Source organism: Pongo abelii, chromosome 10 (assembly GCF_028885655.2).
Source record: "Pongo abelii isolate AG06213 chromosome 10, NHGRI_mPonAbe1-v2.0_pri, whole genome shotgun sequence".
NCBI classification, from domain to species: Eukaryota; Metazoa; Chordata; class Mammalia; order Primates; family Hominidae; genus Pongo; species Pongo abelii.
In genome coordinates, this window is record NC_071995.2 from 45,221,836 (window position 1) to 45,237,485 (window position 15,650).

At 39.6% G+C, this 15,650-nt stretch overlaps 1 long non-coding RNA gene across 1 annotated transcript in view; it reads right to left on the minus strand.

The window, feature by feature from the left end:
- Positions 1-9,930: 9,930 nt before the first annotated feature.
- Positions 9,931-15,650, minus strand: part of LOC129049117 (uncharacterized) — a 33,369-nt gene continuing 27,649 nt past the window's right edge. Inside the window, exon 3 of the long non-coding RNA XR_008511918.1 lies at positions 9,931-10,589. This is a non-coding gene — a long non-coding RNA (uncharacterized LOC129049117). The remainder of the gene's footprint in view (positions 10,590-15,650) is intronic.

The window sequence follows — 15,650 nt, forward strand, 5'->3', positions numbered from 1 at the left end:
CCTCTTCTGCATGTTTGCTGCTGAGAAGAATGTATATTGTGTTGATTTGGAGCAGAGAGTTCTGTAGATGTCTATTAGGTCCACTTGGTCCAGAGTTGAGTTCAAGTCCTGAATATCCTTTTTAATTTTCTGTCTTGTTGATCTGTCTAACATTGACAGTGGGGTGTTAAAGTCTCTCACTATTATTGTGTGGGAGTCTAAGTCTCTTTGTAGGTCTCTAATAACTTGTTTTATAAATCTGAGTACTCCTATATTTAGGATAGTTAGCTCTTTTTGTTGTCTCAATCCCTTTACCATTATGTAATGCCCTTCTTGGTCTTTATTGATCTTTGTTGGTTTAACATCTGTTTTCAGTTTTTATCAGACCCTAGGACTGCAATCCCTGCTTTTTTTTTTTTTTTCTTTCCATTTGCTTGGTAAATATTCTTCCTTCCCTTTATTTTGAGCCTACCTGTGTCTTTGCACTTGAGATGGGTATCCTGAATACAGCACACTGATGAGTCTTGACTCTTTATCCAATTTGCCAGTCTATGTCCTTTAATTGGGGCACTTAGCCCACCCATTTACATTTAAGGTCAATATTGTTAAGTGTGAATTTGATCTTGTCATCATGATGCTAGCTGGTTATTTTGCACATTAGTTGATGCAGTTTCTTCGTATTGTCATTGGTCTTTATATTTTGGTGTGTTTTTGCAGTGGCTAGTGCTGGTTTTTCCTTTCCATATTTAGTGCTTCCTTCAGGAGCACTTGTAATGCAGGTCTGGTGCTGACAAAATCCCTCAGCATTTGCTTGTCTGGAAAGAATTTTATTTCTCCTTCACTTATGGAGCTTAATTTGGCTGGATATGAAATTCTGGGTTGAACATTCTTTTAAGAATGTTGAATATTTGCCCCTACTCTTCTGGCTTGTAGGGGTTCTGCAGAGAGATCCACTGTTAGCCTGATGGGCTTCCCTTTGTAGGTAACCTGACCTTTCTCTCTGGCTGCCCTTAACATTTTTTCCTTCATTTCAACTTTGGAGAATCTGATGATTATCTGTGTTGGGGTTGCTCTTCTTGAGGAGTATCTTAGCAGTGTTCTCTGAATTTCCTGAATTTGAATGTTGGTCTGTCTTGCTGGGTTGGGGAAGTTCTCCTGGATAATATCCTGAAGTGTGTTTTCCAACTTGGTTCCATTCTCCCTGTCACTGTCAGGTACACCAGTCAATTGTAGGCTTGGTCTTTTCACATAGTCCCATATTTCTTGGAGGCTTTGTTCCTTTTCATTCTTTCTTCTCTAATCTTGTCTTCATGCCTCATTTCAGTAAGTTGATCTTCAATCTCTGATATCCTTTTTTCTGCTTGATCAATTTGGCTATTGATACTTGTGTATGATTCACGAAGTTCTCATGCTGTGTTTTTCAGCTCCATCAGGTTATTTATGTTCCTCTCTAAACTGGTTATTCTAGTTAGCAGTTCTTATAACCTTTTATAAAGGTTCTTAGCTTCCTTGCATTGGGTTAGAACATGCTCCTTTAGCTTAGAGGAGTTTGTTATTACCCACCTTCTGAAGCCTACTTCTGTCAATTCATCAAACTCAGTCTCTGTCCAGTTTTGTGTCCTTTCTGGAGGGCAGTTGCAATCATTTGGAGGAGAAGAGGCATTCTGGTTTTTGGAATTTTCAGCCTTTTTGTGCTGGTTTTTCCTCATCTTTGTGGATTTATCTACCTTTTGTCTTTGAGGCTGATGACCTTTGGATGGGGTTTTTGTGTGGGGGTCCTTTTTGTTGATGTCGATGTTTTTTTCTGTTTGTTAGTTTTTCTTCTAACAGTCAGGCCCCTCTTCTGCAGGTCTGCTGCAGTTTGCTGGAGGTCCACTCCAGACCTTGTTAGCCTGGGTATCACCAGTGGAGGCTGCAGAAGAGCAAAGATTGCTGCCTGCTCCTTCCTCTGGAAGCTTCATCCCAGAGGGGCACTGGCCTGATGCCAGCCAGAGCTCTTTTGTATGAGGTGTCTGTTGACCCCTGTTGGGAGGTCTCTCCCAGTCAGGAGGCATGGGGGTCAGGGACCCACTTGAGGAGGCAATCTGTCTCTTATCAGAGCTCAAGCACTGTGCTGGGAGAATCCCCCTTGTCAGGTCAGCTGCTCTCTTCAGAGCTGGCAGGCAGGAAAGTTTAAATCTGCTGAAACTGTGCTCACAGCCACCCCTTCCCCCAGGTGCTCTGTCACAGGAAGATGGGAGTTTTATCTATAAGCCCCTGACTGGGACTATTGCCTTTCTTTCAGAGTTGCTCTGCCCAGTGAAGAGGAATCTAGAGAGGCATTCTGGCCACAGCCACTTTGTCACGCTGTGTTGAGTTTCACCCAGTCTGAACTTCCAGGCTTCTTTAGCACTGTTAGGGGAAAACCATCTACTCAAGCCTCAGTAATGGCGGGTGTGCCCCCGCACAAACACACCAAGCTCGATCATCCCTGGTCGACTTCAGACTGCTGTGCTGGCAGTTAGAATTTCAAGCCAGTGGTTCTTAGCTTGCTGGGCTCTGTGGAATTGAGACCAACTGAGCGAGACCACTTGGCTCCCTGTCTTCAGCCCCCTTTCCAGGTGAGTGAGCAGTTCTGTCTAGCTGGGGTTTCAGGCATCATTGGGGTATGAAAAAAACTTCTGCTGCTATATAAAAAATGATGAGTTCATGTCCTTTGTAGGGACATGGATGAAATTGGAAATCATCATTCTCAGTAAACTATCGCAAGAACAAAAAACCAAACACCGCATATTCTCACTCATAGGTGGGAATTGAACAATGAGAACACATGGACACAGGAAGGGGAACATCACACTCTGGAGACTGTTGTGGGGTGGGGGGAGGGTGGAGGGATAGCACTGGGAGATATACCTAATGCTAGATGACGGGTTAGTGGGTGCAGCGCACCAGCATGGCACATGTATACATATGTAACTAACCTGCACATTGCGCACATGTACCCTAAAACCTAAAGTATAATAATAATTAATAAATAAATAAAAAGAAAAAACTTCTGCTGCTAACTCAGTGTCTGCCCAAACAGCCTCCCTGTTTTGTGCTTGAAACCCAGGGCTCTGGTGGTGTAGGCACATGAGGGTATCTCCTTATCTGCAGATCGCAAAAACCATGGGAAAAGCATAGTATCCAGGCCAAGTAGCACAGTCCCTCATGGCTTCCCTTGGCTAGGGGAAGGGTGTCTCCCAGCTCTTTGCACTTCCCAGGTGAGATGACGCCCCACCCTGCTACTGCTCACCCTCCATGGGCTGAACCCACTGCCTAACCAGTCCCAGTGAGATGAACTGGGTACCTCAGTTGGAAATGCAGAAATCACCCACCTTCCGCCTTGGTCTCACTGGAACTGCAGACTGGAGCTGTTCCTATTTGGCCATCATGCCTCGCCAACCCAGTATCTGTTATTTTTTGTCTTTTTTATAATAGCCAATCTGACTAGGGTAAAATGATATTGTGGTTTTGATTTGCATTTCCCTGATAATTAGTGATGTAGAGCATTCTTTCATATACCTGTTGTCCATTTGTATGTCTTCTCCTGAGAAATGTCTATTCATGTCCTTTATCCACTTTTTAATGGGATTATTTGGGTTTTCCTGTTTACTATTTGAGTTCCTTGGATATTCTAGATGTTAGTCCACAGTCAGATGAATAGTTTGCAAATATTTTCTCCCATTCAATAGGTTACCAATTCACTATGTTGATTATTTCTTTTGCTGTGCAGAAACTTTTTAGTTTAAGTCTCATTTGCCATTTTTGTTTTTGTTGCCTCTGTTTTTGATTGCTTAGTCATATATTCTTTGCCTAGATCAATGTCCAGGAGAGTTTTCTTAAGGTTTTTTTCTAGTATTATTATAGTTTCCGGTCTTATATTTAAGCCTTTAATCTATTTTTAGTTGACTTTTTATACGGTGAGAAATAGGGGTCCAGTTTCATTCTTCTGCATATGGATATTCAATTTTCACAGCACCATTTATTGAAGAGGATGTCTTTTCCCCCACTGTGTTTTATTTTCAGCTCCGTCAAAGATCTGTTGGCTATAAATATGTGGCTTTATTTCTGGGATCTCTATTCTGTTCCATTGGTCTACTTAACCGCTTTTCTACTAATACCATGCTGCCTTGGTCAGTATAGCTTAGTTTTATTTTTGTTGTATATGTGTGTATATATATATTTAGAGATAGGGTTTTGCTCTGTTGCCCATGCTGGAGGATAGAGTTCAGTGGTGTGATCATAGCTCACTGCTGCCTTGAATTCCTGGGCTTAAGCAATCCTCATGCCTGAGCTTCCAAAGTAGCTAGGACTGTGGAAATGCACCACCATGCCTGGCTAATTCTTGGAATTTTTTATAGAGATGGGGGTCTCACCATGTTGCCAAGCCTGCTGTCAAACACCTGGCCTCAAGTGTTCCTTGCAATTATCCTCCCAAAGCACTGGGATTACAGGAGTGAGTCACTATGCTTGGACTTGTAATATATTTTGAAGTCAGGTCACATGATGCCTCCAGCTTTGTTCTTTTTGCTCAAAATTTATTTTGGCTATTAGGGCTCCTTTTGGTTCCATATGAATTTTAGAATTGCTTTTCTAATTCTGTAAAACATGGCATTGGTAATTTGATAGAAATTGCACTGAATCTGTAGATTGCTTTTGGCAATACAGTCATTTTAATATTGATTCTTCCTATTTGTGAACATGAGATATTTTTCCTTTTGTTTATGTCATTTACAATTTCTTTCACCAGTGTTTTATAGTTCTTCTTGTAGAGGTCTTACAACTCCTTGGTTAAATGTATTCCCAGGGGTGTGTGTGTGTGTGGGGGTGTGTGTGTGTGTGTGTGTGTGTGTATTGTAATGGAATTGAGTTCTTGATTTAGTTCTCAGCTTAAGCATTGTTGATATATGGAAATGCAAATAATTTTTGTACATTAATTTTGTATCCTGAAACTTTGTTGAAGTCATTTATCATGTCTAGGAGACTTTTGAAAGAATATTTAGGGTTTTCTAGATATAGGATCACATCATCAACAAAGAGATAATTTAACTTCCTCTTTCCTGATTTGCATGTCTTTTATTCCTTTCTCTTGCCTGATTGCTTTGGCAGTGACTTCTAGGACTATGTTGAATGGAAATGGTGAGAGAGGACACCCTTTTATTGTTCTAGCTCTTACAGAGAATGCTTTCAACATTTCTGCCATTCAGTATGATGTTGGCTGTGGGTTTGTTGCATACAGCTGTTATTATTTTGAGATGTGCTCCTCCAATGCCCAGGTTGTTGAGGGTTTTTATCATGAAGGGATGCTGAATTTAATCAAATGCTTTTTCTGTATTTATTGAGATTATCATATGGTTTTTGTTTTAAATTCAGTTTATGTGATGAATTACACTTATTGATTTGTACACGTTGAACCATTTTTGTATCCCTGGAATAAAACCCACTTGGTTGTGGTGTATTATCTTTTTTATGTGCTGTCAGATTCAGTTCAGTAGTATTTTCTTGAGGATTTTTATGTCTATGTTCATCAGGGATATTGGCCTATAGCTTTTTGTTGTTTTTGTGTCCTTCTCTGCTTTTGGTATCAGAATAATGCTGGCATTATAGAACAAGCTAGGGAACATTCCCTCCTCTTTGATTTTTTGGAATAGTTTCAGGAAGATTATTTTAGTTCTTCTTTGTACATTTCATAGAATTTGGCTGTGAATCCATCTGGTCCTGATTTTTCTTTGATGAGAATCTTTTTATTACAGATTTAATCTCACACTCATTATTAATCTGTTCAGGTTTTCTATTTCTTTTTTATTCAATCTTGGTAAATTGTATGTTTTCAGGAATTTATACATTTCCTCTAGGTCTTACAGTTTGTCAGTGTATACTTGTTCATAATAGTCTCTGATGATCTTTTGTATTTCTGTGATATGAGTTGTAATGTCTCCTTTTTCATTTCTGATTTTGTTTGTTTGAGTCTTCTCTCTTCTTGATTAGTCTAGCAAGCCATTTATCAATTTCATCTGTCTTTTCAAATAAATAACATTGTTTCATTGATTCTTTGTATTGTTGGGGGTTTTTTCTCTATTTTATTTCACTCTGCTCTGATCTTTATTCTTTCTTTTTTTCTGCTAATTTTAAGTTTGGATTTTTCTTACTTTTCTAGCTCCTTGAGATATATTGTTATATAGTTAATTTGTAATTTTCTACTTTTTTGGTGTAGGTGTTTATTGCTATAAACTTCCTCTTAGTACTCTTTCTTCTATATCCCACAGGTTTTGAAATGGGGTTTCCATTTTCATTTTTCAATAAATTTTTTTATTTCTATCTTAATTTTTTCATTGACACAATGGTCATTCAGGGACATGCTGTTTAATTTCTACGTAGCTGTAGTTTCCAAAGTTCCTCTTTTTACTGATTTCTAGCTTTTTCTAGTCTGAAATAATACTTGATATATTAATAATTTTGACTTTTAAAAATTTGTTGAGATGTGTTTTGTAATCCAACATGTGGTCTATCTTGGAGACTGTTCCATGTGCTGGTGAATAGAATGTGTATTTTGCAATTGTGTAATAAAATGTTCTGTAAACAAATGTCTGTCAGGTCCATTTGGTCTAAAGTCCAGTTGATATCCAATTTTGTTGTTGTTGTTGATTTTTCTGTCTAAGTGATCTGTCTAATGCTTAGAGTGGGGTATTAGAGTCCCCCACTTTTATTGCATTGCAGTCTATCTCTCTCTTTAGATCTGGTAATATTTGCTTTATAAACTAGGTGCTCCAATGTTGAGTTCATATATATATTTTGAATTGTTATATCTTCTTGCTGGATCAATCCCTTTATCATTATATAATGATATTTTTTGTCTTTTTTTACTGTTTTTGACTTAATGTCTGTATTATCTGATATAAGCATAACTACTCCTGTCTTTGCTTTTGGATTCCATTTGTATGGAACATCTTTTCTATCCTTTAACTTTGTCTATATGTGTCTTTACTGATAAGGTGAGATTTCTGTAAGCAGCATGTAGTTGGATCATATTTGTTTTATCTCTTCAGCCATTCTGTATATTTTAAGTGGAGAATTTAATCCATGTATGTTGAAGGTTATTATTGATGTGCAAGGCTATGTTCCTGTCATTTTGTTAATTGTTTTCTTGTTTTTTTATACATTATTCTTTCTTTCTTTTTTTCTCATTGTTCGTTGTTATGGTTTGGTGGATTTCTGTAGTGATACCATTTGAATTCTTTCTCTCCTTCCTTTGTGTGTTTGTTTTGCCAATGAGTTTTTGTGTATTTTCATGATGGTAAGCGTCATGCTTTTGCTTCTAGGTTTAGGACTCCGTTGAACATTGCTTGTAGGGCCTTTCTAGTGGTAATGAATTTTCTCAGCATTTGCTTGTCTGGGAAAGACTTTATTTCTTTTTCCTTTATAAAAGGAGTTTGGGTAAACATAGTATTCTTGGCTACCAGATTTTTCTTCCAGCAATTTGAATATATCATCCCATTCTCTTCTGACCTGTAGTTTCTGCTGAGAAACTCACTGCTAATCTGATAGGGTTTCTTTTGTACATGATACATGCTTTTGCCTTGCTGTTACTAAGATTTGCTCATTACCTTTGACTTTTAACAGCCTGATTATAATGTTCCATGGAGAATACCTTTTGGCATTGTAGCTGCCTAAGGACTGCTGAGCCTCCTATACCTGGATGTTTAAATCTATTATACTTGGGAAGTTTTCACCTATTATTTTATTAAATAGGTTTTCTAGTCCTTTTGTTCTTTTTTCACCCTCAAGGATACCAATAATTTGAATGTTCAGCTGCTTTATCTTGTCCCACATGTCATGAAGGCTTTGCTCATTCTCTTTTTTCCTTTTCTTTATTTTTGTCTGACTGGATTATTTCAAAACACTTGTTTTTAAGTTCTGAGATCTTTTCCTCTGCTTGATCTAGTCTATTGTTGAAGCTTTCAAATGTATTTTGTATTTCCTTCAATTAGTTCTTCAGTTCCACAATTTCTATTTGGTTATTTTTAAAAATATATTTCTCTTTGATAAGTTTCTCATTCATATCCTGATTTTTTTTCTTATTTCTTTTTATTGTTTTTCAGGATTCTCTTGAATCTCACTGAGCTTCTTTAAAACCAATATTTTTCATTCTTTACCTGATGTTTTAAAAATTTCTTTTTGATTAGAGTTTATTATTGTGTAAATTTGGAGGCATCATATTTCCTTGCTTTTTCATGTTTCCTGTGTCTTCACCATGATTTCTGCACATCTGGTGTAACAGTTGCTACTTCCTAGATTTGAATTTACTTTTGTGGGGAGGACCTTCTCTTGAAGACATATCTGTAGTATTGCTGCAAGTATTGCACACTGTGGATTTGATTCCGGATGTGTGCAGTAATGTAATCTCTGTATGATTTCTTAGGCTGTAAATAGTGTTAGTGGTATCTGTGACTTCCTGGTGGGTTAGGGTGCAGTTATTAATGGAAGCTGTGGTAAAATTGTGTTGGGGACCAGGATGCTAATTGAGTCAGTCTTCACGTCCCAGTGGTGGCAATGGTGAGCTGAGCATGCCTATCCTTATGCCCCAGAGCAGAGTATGCTGGCAACAGTGTTGGTGGTTACCAGTGGACAAATTCTTGGGCCCCCAGATGGCTTTCTCTGTTGCTGGTAGTGGCAGCTGTGAACCAGGTGGGTGGATGGGTTTTGGGGCCCCTGGGCAGCTGATGTGGCATGGGTAATGACAGTGGCAGAGATGGGATGATTCTCTGGGTCCCAAGCAGTGTGTGTTGATGATGGCGGTGGCTGTGATGGGCTAGGTGGGCCAGTTTCCAGGCCTGCAGGTGGTTGGTGCTTGCAGACAGTTACCAGCTGAGATGGTAGCAGCTGGGAGTTTAGGCCCAATCTCAGGCATCTGGGGGAGGTGCTTAGATATCTAAAGTGGTGGATAGGTTGGGGCAATCCCCAGGATATTGGGCTCTGTGCTAAGTCTCAGAGATGAGGGGGAAATGAAGCTGGGCTTGGAGGACTTGTGCTCAGGCACCTCATGAGTGACAGAAGGCACCAGCTGTGGTGAAATGAGTGGGGTGTTCCTCAGGCCCCAAGAAAAGTGCTTGGGTGAGGGGCTGTAGCAGTTGCACTGAGATCCTGTCACTGAAGACGGTGAAGCCTGCCTCAGTGGCCACAGCCTCAGCAGGGGGTAGTGAACCCGCATCCCTCTCATACACCAGTTTTCCCAGGGCTCACCCATCCCTGGTGGTGATAACCTACCTGCACCTAGCTTGTGCCTCAGCCCCAGCTGCAGGAGCTCCTATCTAGCTTGTGACTAAGTCCCAGCAGCAACCTCTGCCCTGCTCAGATCACAGTCTCAGGCCTGGTAGTGTTCACATCCCAGCACCAACAGCTGCAGCTCACACCTCACTTGCTTCTCAGCCCCAGCTATTGGAACCTGCTCCCAACATGCACCCCAGCAGCAACAGCCCAAGTATGCCTAACACCTCAGTCCCAGCACCACTGGGCCCCAGGACAACATGAAGTCTGCCAAAGGCTAGGATTGAAAATGGCACCTTGCTGTAGCCACTTTGGTCTCAGAAAGGGTACAGATCCCAGCACGAGTTCTCTCCCTGGAGCAGTTGTATCTCATGATCTCCTGGAAGCTCCCTATGTTAGTTTCAGGGCTTGGAGAGTCAAGGGGCTCTCCTGTGTCCAGGATTGCATGATTCCATGGTTGGGATATGGGCCACTGGAAGTCTGTTACTTACTCTTTCCCCACTTTGGGAAGATACTCCTGGTGCCCAGCTAATCCTGACCAAGCAGACTGCCTCTCTTCCTTCTACTTCCTTGCTTTTGGTGTTTTCTTTCACTGTTCTTTGAATTCCAGTGTTCTATCTTAGATAATGTATTTGAAGTGTGATTGTCTGTACACTATTTTGGCTCTTCTAAGTGGAGGAGATGAGCATGATATGCTTCTAGTCAGCCATCTGGAAGCTCCTTCAAATAATTTTTTTTTACTTTTCTTATTCTCAATTAATCAAAAAGAAAATTGTTCAGCGTTAACCTCTCTGGGGAACAATTTATTCTCTCTTTAGCCCCCAAACCTCCACCATGATGACTGTGCCCACAATCTGATATAGGCTTTAGAGAGCTACTCTTATTTTCTCTTTCTATTCAATTTTGAAAGTGGAATTGAAGAAAAAGAGAAAAATAAGACTGGGTCTATGCAAACGAATGAATTGGAATTTTGATTTAAAAATAGATAAAGCTCCCCCCAAAATAAAGCACTGGACTCTCACTTCAACACTGACCCCTCTCTTTGGAAAATGAAGCTGCTTCAGGAAAAACCTCTTGTGGATAGATCTACTACTCTGAGAAGGCAATTCCAGTAAATTCTTTGGACTGTCATTTCAATCAATGCAACTCCCTTTAGTTGGCCACAGATAATTAGAGAAGACATTGCCTGATTCACAGGCAGACAGACAATAGGCTGGACAGTGGTCCATAGTCCAATAAAAAGGATGGTGACTTCCTGGTTCAATTAGATTTTCTCTCTTCAAGAGTTTGAATGTAGCTTCATAGTGAAGAGCTGGTAGTTGATACTGGAAAAAAAATAGAAGAATCACACATGGATAACTCAGGTAATATAGGATAAGATGAAGCAGAAGTTTTGTGCCAAGAAGGGTCCCTGAGTGATTACATTAAGCAGAGTGCCTTGCCAACCTGTGTTGGACATGTTTTGTGGGTGAGAAATAAGCTTTTGAGATGTTTAACCAGAAAGATTCTGAAGTTGTTTTTAGTACAGCATAACTTGACCTGACTGATACAATCCCTTTATTTCCTTTTATTCTCAAAGTGGAAATGGCTCTAAAGTTGTCCTCTTTTTCTTGTTTTATCCTTTCTATTTACTCTCGAATGTGATCATCCTTTTGTGTACCTTTAAGTATCACTTTTTAAAAGGAATGACTCCCAGGGAATCCATATCTCCAGCTGCCTCCAGCTTCACTTGACTTCCAGCCATTGCCATAAAATCCATACAATTCAATAGTTCAATTCAATGAATGTTTACTGAGCATTCACTAGGCACCTGGTTTTGTGCTGAGTGCTGAAGATGCTGAGGTGACTCTGTCCTCATGACACTTATAGCCCCCTAGGTAAGACATTAAATAGGTAAATAAGCAGTTTTAATCTGGTCTCAACAACTGCAAAGCAAACATCATCATATCTCCTACAGGAATCCATACAATTACTGAAAGACCAGATTGCTACCATGGACAGCTCTTTTGCCTTCTCCCAGTTTAGCAAGTATGAGAGGCAGCATGGGCTCTTCTCTCACCTTTCCCCAAATCAAAATGGACATGAAGTCTTTTTGTCTCCTCTGGAAAATTTTAATAGAGTCCCTCCTTACTCTTCTTCCCTCCAACCCAGCTTGAGTCCATCTTCTTTGCACCACACTCCAGATTCCCGTTAACACACTCCTAGTTGGCTTCTCTGTCTCTCACATCTGTCCCAGGTTAAGATACCTAAACCAGTATTTCTAAAACAGTACTCCTTAATACCCCTGTTCCAGAACATTAAATGTCTTGCTGAATGTTCCCAGCCCTATTTAATCTAAACCACTCATTGTGAAAACATAATCTACCTCAAATATAATTTTTATTACTGTAAATAATATGTAATAATGTTAGCTACATTTTTTGAGCACTTACTATGTATCTGGCACCATATAATACTCTTTTGTTTACTCTTTCATTAAATCCTTACTAAAATCCCATGAAACTAGGATTATTACCCTCATTTTACAGACAAGGAAACTAAGGCTAGGAGATGCTAACCAAGCCCAAAGTTAAATAGTAAGTGGTTTCTAAACTTAGGTCCTAAATCATATTCCCTTCCATAACTTGGGAGAAGAGATCATACTTTTTATTTGCTTGTAAACCAACAGTTTTGACTGCAGTGCTGGATAAACATTATGTTTTTAATAACTATTGATTGATTGGCATACTCTCTCTAATCTATTCTGGTAGAGGAATAAGATATTAGATTTCTGAGATCACCTCCGCAGGGAATACTGTTGCAAAGCAATATATGTTGAGTTGTTTTTATTTTTATTTTTTCCTGAAAGGGGCAAAGCCCATGAGAGATCAGGAGAGAGAAGTCTGAGCAGTAGCTTGAAAGTTTACCAAAAAAATGGCAATATAGTCATAAAGGAGTCAAAGTGTTAGTCTGTGCTGTCAACTTCTTTTTAAATATTAAGAGATTTTACATACCAGATACTGCCTTGGAAAATTCCAGTAAAGGGAGCTTAGAAGGGCTAGAAACAGGGACTAATGGGCACAGAGATGGAGGTGGCAGGAAAGAGAAATGTGGCCCTGGCAGTGCCTATGAGCAAAGCTGGGAAACTCTTAATACCTGAGGTATTAAGGTGCGGTTCTAAAAGTGCAAATGCTGCAGTTGGACGCTTTCTTCACCCTGCTCTATCACTGCCTGATTAAATGTCTTTCTAAAAGTTCCAATTAAGGACTTGCAACATGGGGGAACAAAGTATTGCCTGCCTAAAATAAGAGATATTATGAGTTCCACTGAGAAAAAACGGTGGACAGACAGCAGAGAAGAAGGTGTGCAAAATCCTCCTAAAAATACCTCCTAAACTGGTCTGGCTTAGAATGAGACTGAGTCCAAGATGAGGTTAGGAAGTGTTACCATGTGTAGCTTGCAAGAATGACCAGTTTTCAGGAGTTGGAATGTGATCAGATGAATCTAACACTAAACACATTTGTACCTTTTGGTCTCTTGGGTCATCACTAGAAACATCAACCATCCTGATATAAGTAAACAGTGAAAATGCAAACTAGGCCAGGCACAGTAGCTCACGCCTGTAATCCCAGCACTTTGGAAGCCCAAGGTGGACGGATCACCTGCGGTCAGGAGTTCAAGACCCGCCTGACCAACATAGTGAAAACCTGTCTACTAAAAATACAAAAATCACCTGGGCATGATGGCGGGCACCTGTAATGCCAGCTATTTGGGAGGCTGAGACAGGAGAATCACGTGAACTCAGGAGGCAGAGGTTGCAGTGAGCTGAGATCTTGCCACTGCACTCCAGCCTGGGTGACGAAGATAGACTCTGTCAGAAAGAAAGAGAGAAAGAGAGAAAAGAAAGAAAAGAAAAAAAGAAAGAGAAAGGAAGGATTGATCAAAAAGAAAGAAAGAAAGAGAAAGAAAAAGAAAGAGAAATAAAAAAGAAAGAAAAAAGAAAGAAAGAAGAAAGAAAGAAAGAGAAGGAAAGAGCCAACTAATAATGATCCCAGTTTGATAGATGTTGAATAGAATAGTAAGGGCAGTGAAAAAGAAAGAAGGAAAGAAGTCAGACCTAGAGACAAACGTGAAGAGCCCTTAGTAGCTTGCTGGATGGTTTCATGCCTGTCACACCAAGGCATTGATTTTTACATTTGTGAAACAAGGCGTTTGGGAAGCCTCCAACTTCCTGTCCCTTACAACTCAAAAAAAGTAAATTAAGACATTATAAAACACGTTTTTAAAAAATCAAAGAAACTAGGATTAAAAATTAAAATAGCTATAGAACATTGAGATTCCCCCTTTTATTTACTAAATTACTTAATGCCATTTGAGGAAGAATATTAAAACTCTTCAGCAAATTATGGGAAAGCCTACAGGATAAAGTTTTCTTTAGGAAATATATGGTAGAGAAAAGAGTAGACAGAAGGGGAATGAAAATGTATAGATTGGAACGGTTTGAGAGACATATCAATCAATTGCAATGTGCGGACCTTGTTTCAATCATGATTCAAACAAACCATAATAAATAATATATAAATCAATATTGAGAAAACTGGGAAAATGTGTATTCTGACTGTATATTAAATATTATTAAGGAATTTTTGTTAATCTTTTGCTTACGATAATTGTGCTTTTTAATAAAGTTCTATTACTTTCAAAGATATTGAAATATTTACAAATCAGTAAAAAGATGCTGGAATTTGCTTTAAAATAATCCAGTGAGGAGAAAGCGTCATAGGGGTTATGCATGAAACAAGATTGGCCAGGAGTTGATAATTATAGAAGCTGGATGATGGGCCTGTGGGTGTGAGTGTGGGGGTGGGGGGGTAGTACTACTTTAGTATATGATTAAAATCCTCCATGATAAAAAGCTTAAATAAAACATTGTTACTTTACAGATATTAGGAAATACTAAAATATGAGGCATTAATATATTATTACAAGCTTGCTTTTGATTTTATGAAAAGGCACATAAACATTCTGGAAAAGAAAACACTAGTCACTTAATCATGCACATTCTAAGTGCTATATGTCAGACTAATTTACAGGGTCTCTCAGTGCCTGCCCTGCATGGAGATTGCCTGTGACTGTTCTACAAGAGGGCAATAACAGGTTTACCTGAAAAGCGGAGAGGCAGCATTTTCTGGAAAACAACTGAGATTGGCAAGTGAAAACTTGCCACAATACTACGCTTCTCCAAGAAAGGAAGTGTGTTAAGTGGGCTTGAGATGACAGGAAGCCCCCAAGAAGGTGCTGCATGTTTGCCAGTGGGAATATCTGTGACTATCTTAGAATCTGAGCACAGGACTTTTTCTTTTAATAATAGAAAAAAATGCTTAGACGTTAGAAGTTAATTATATAACTTCTCAGAATTAATACTTACTTCTTCCAGAATTAAAAATAGTTACCATGTTGGTGCTTACTATATGCAGATACTGTACTATGAACATCCCATGCACAGTCTCATTTATCTTCCCAATTCATTCATTACTTATCCATTCATTCAGAAAATATTTAGTGACTACCTAAAATGAGGCATCATCATTCTAGGCTCTGAGGACACATGATTTGCTTGTAACAAAGACAGAGATTCAGATGTTAACTAAATAGTCACCTACATATGTTGTTACAAACCGTACTAAGGCTCAGGCATGGTGGCTCACGCCTGTAATCCCAGCACTTTGGGAGGCTGAGATGGGGGGATCACTTGAGGTCAGGAGTTCAAGACCAGCCTGGCCAACATGGTGAAACCTCATCTTTACCAAAAGTAATAAAATGTATATATATAGCCAGGCATGGTGGCATGCACCTGTAATCCCAGCTACTTGGGAGGCGGAGATTGCAGTGAGCCGAGATTGCGCCACTGCACTCCAGCCTCCAGCCTGGATGAAAGAGTGAGACTCCATCTAAAAACAAAGCAAAACAACAACAACAAAAACCTATGAAAGAAAAGCACAAGCACTAACGGCAGGACTGTGGTGCCTGGTCTCGGGAGTGATCCTGGAAGTCTTTCTTGAGGAGGTGATGTTACAGCTGAAATGAGCAAGATAGATCAGAGTAAACCAGGTAAAGAGGGAGGAAAAGAGCGTCTCAGACAGAAGGAACAGCCTGTGCAAATGCCGTGGGCAGAAGGCAGCACAGTAGGTTTGAGGAACTGAATGAAGGCCAGTGTGGCTTTCCCCAGTGCGCCTGGATCGCAATTAAAGCTCTCATCATAGGACAGAGTGTGAATCTTTTATTTCTCAGCCTTGAAAAGAAGTTCTGGATTCATTCACTCTGAAAATCAATAGAAAGTTTTTCAGCAAGGTCTAGGAACAGGAAGGTTGTTATTGGAGCCATGATTGGAGTTTCATTTCCAAGAG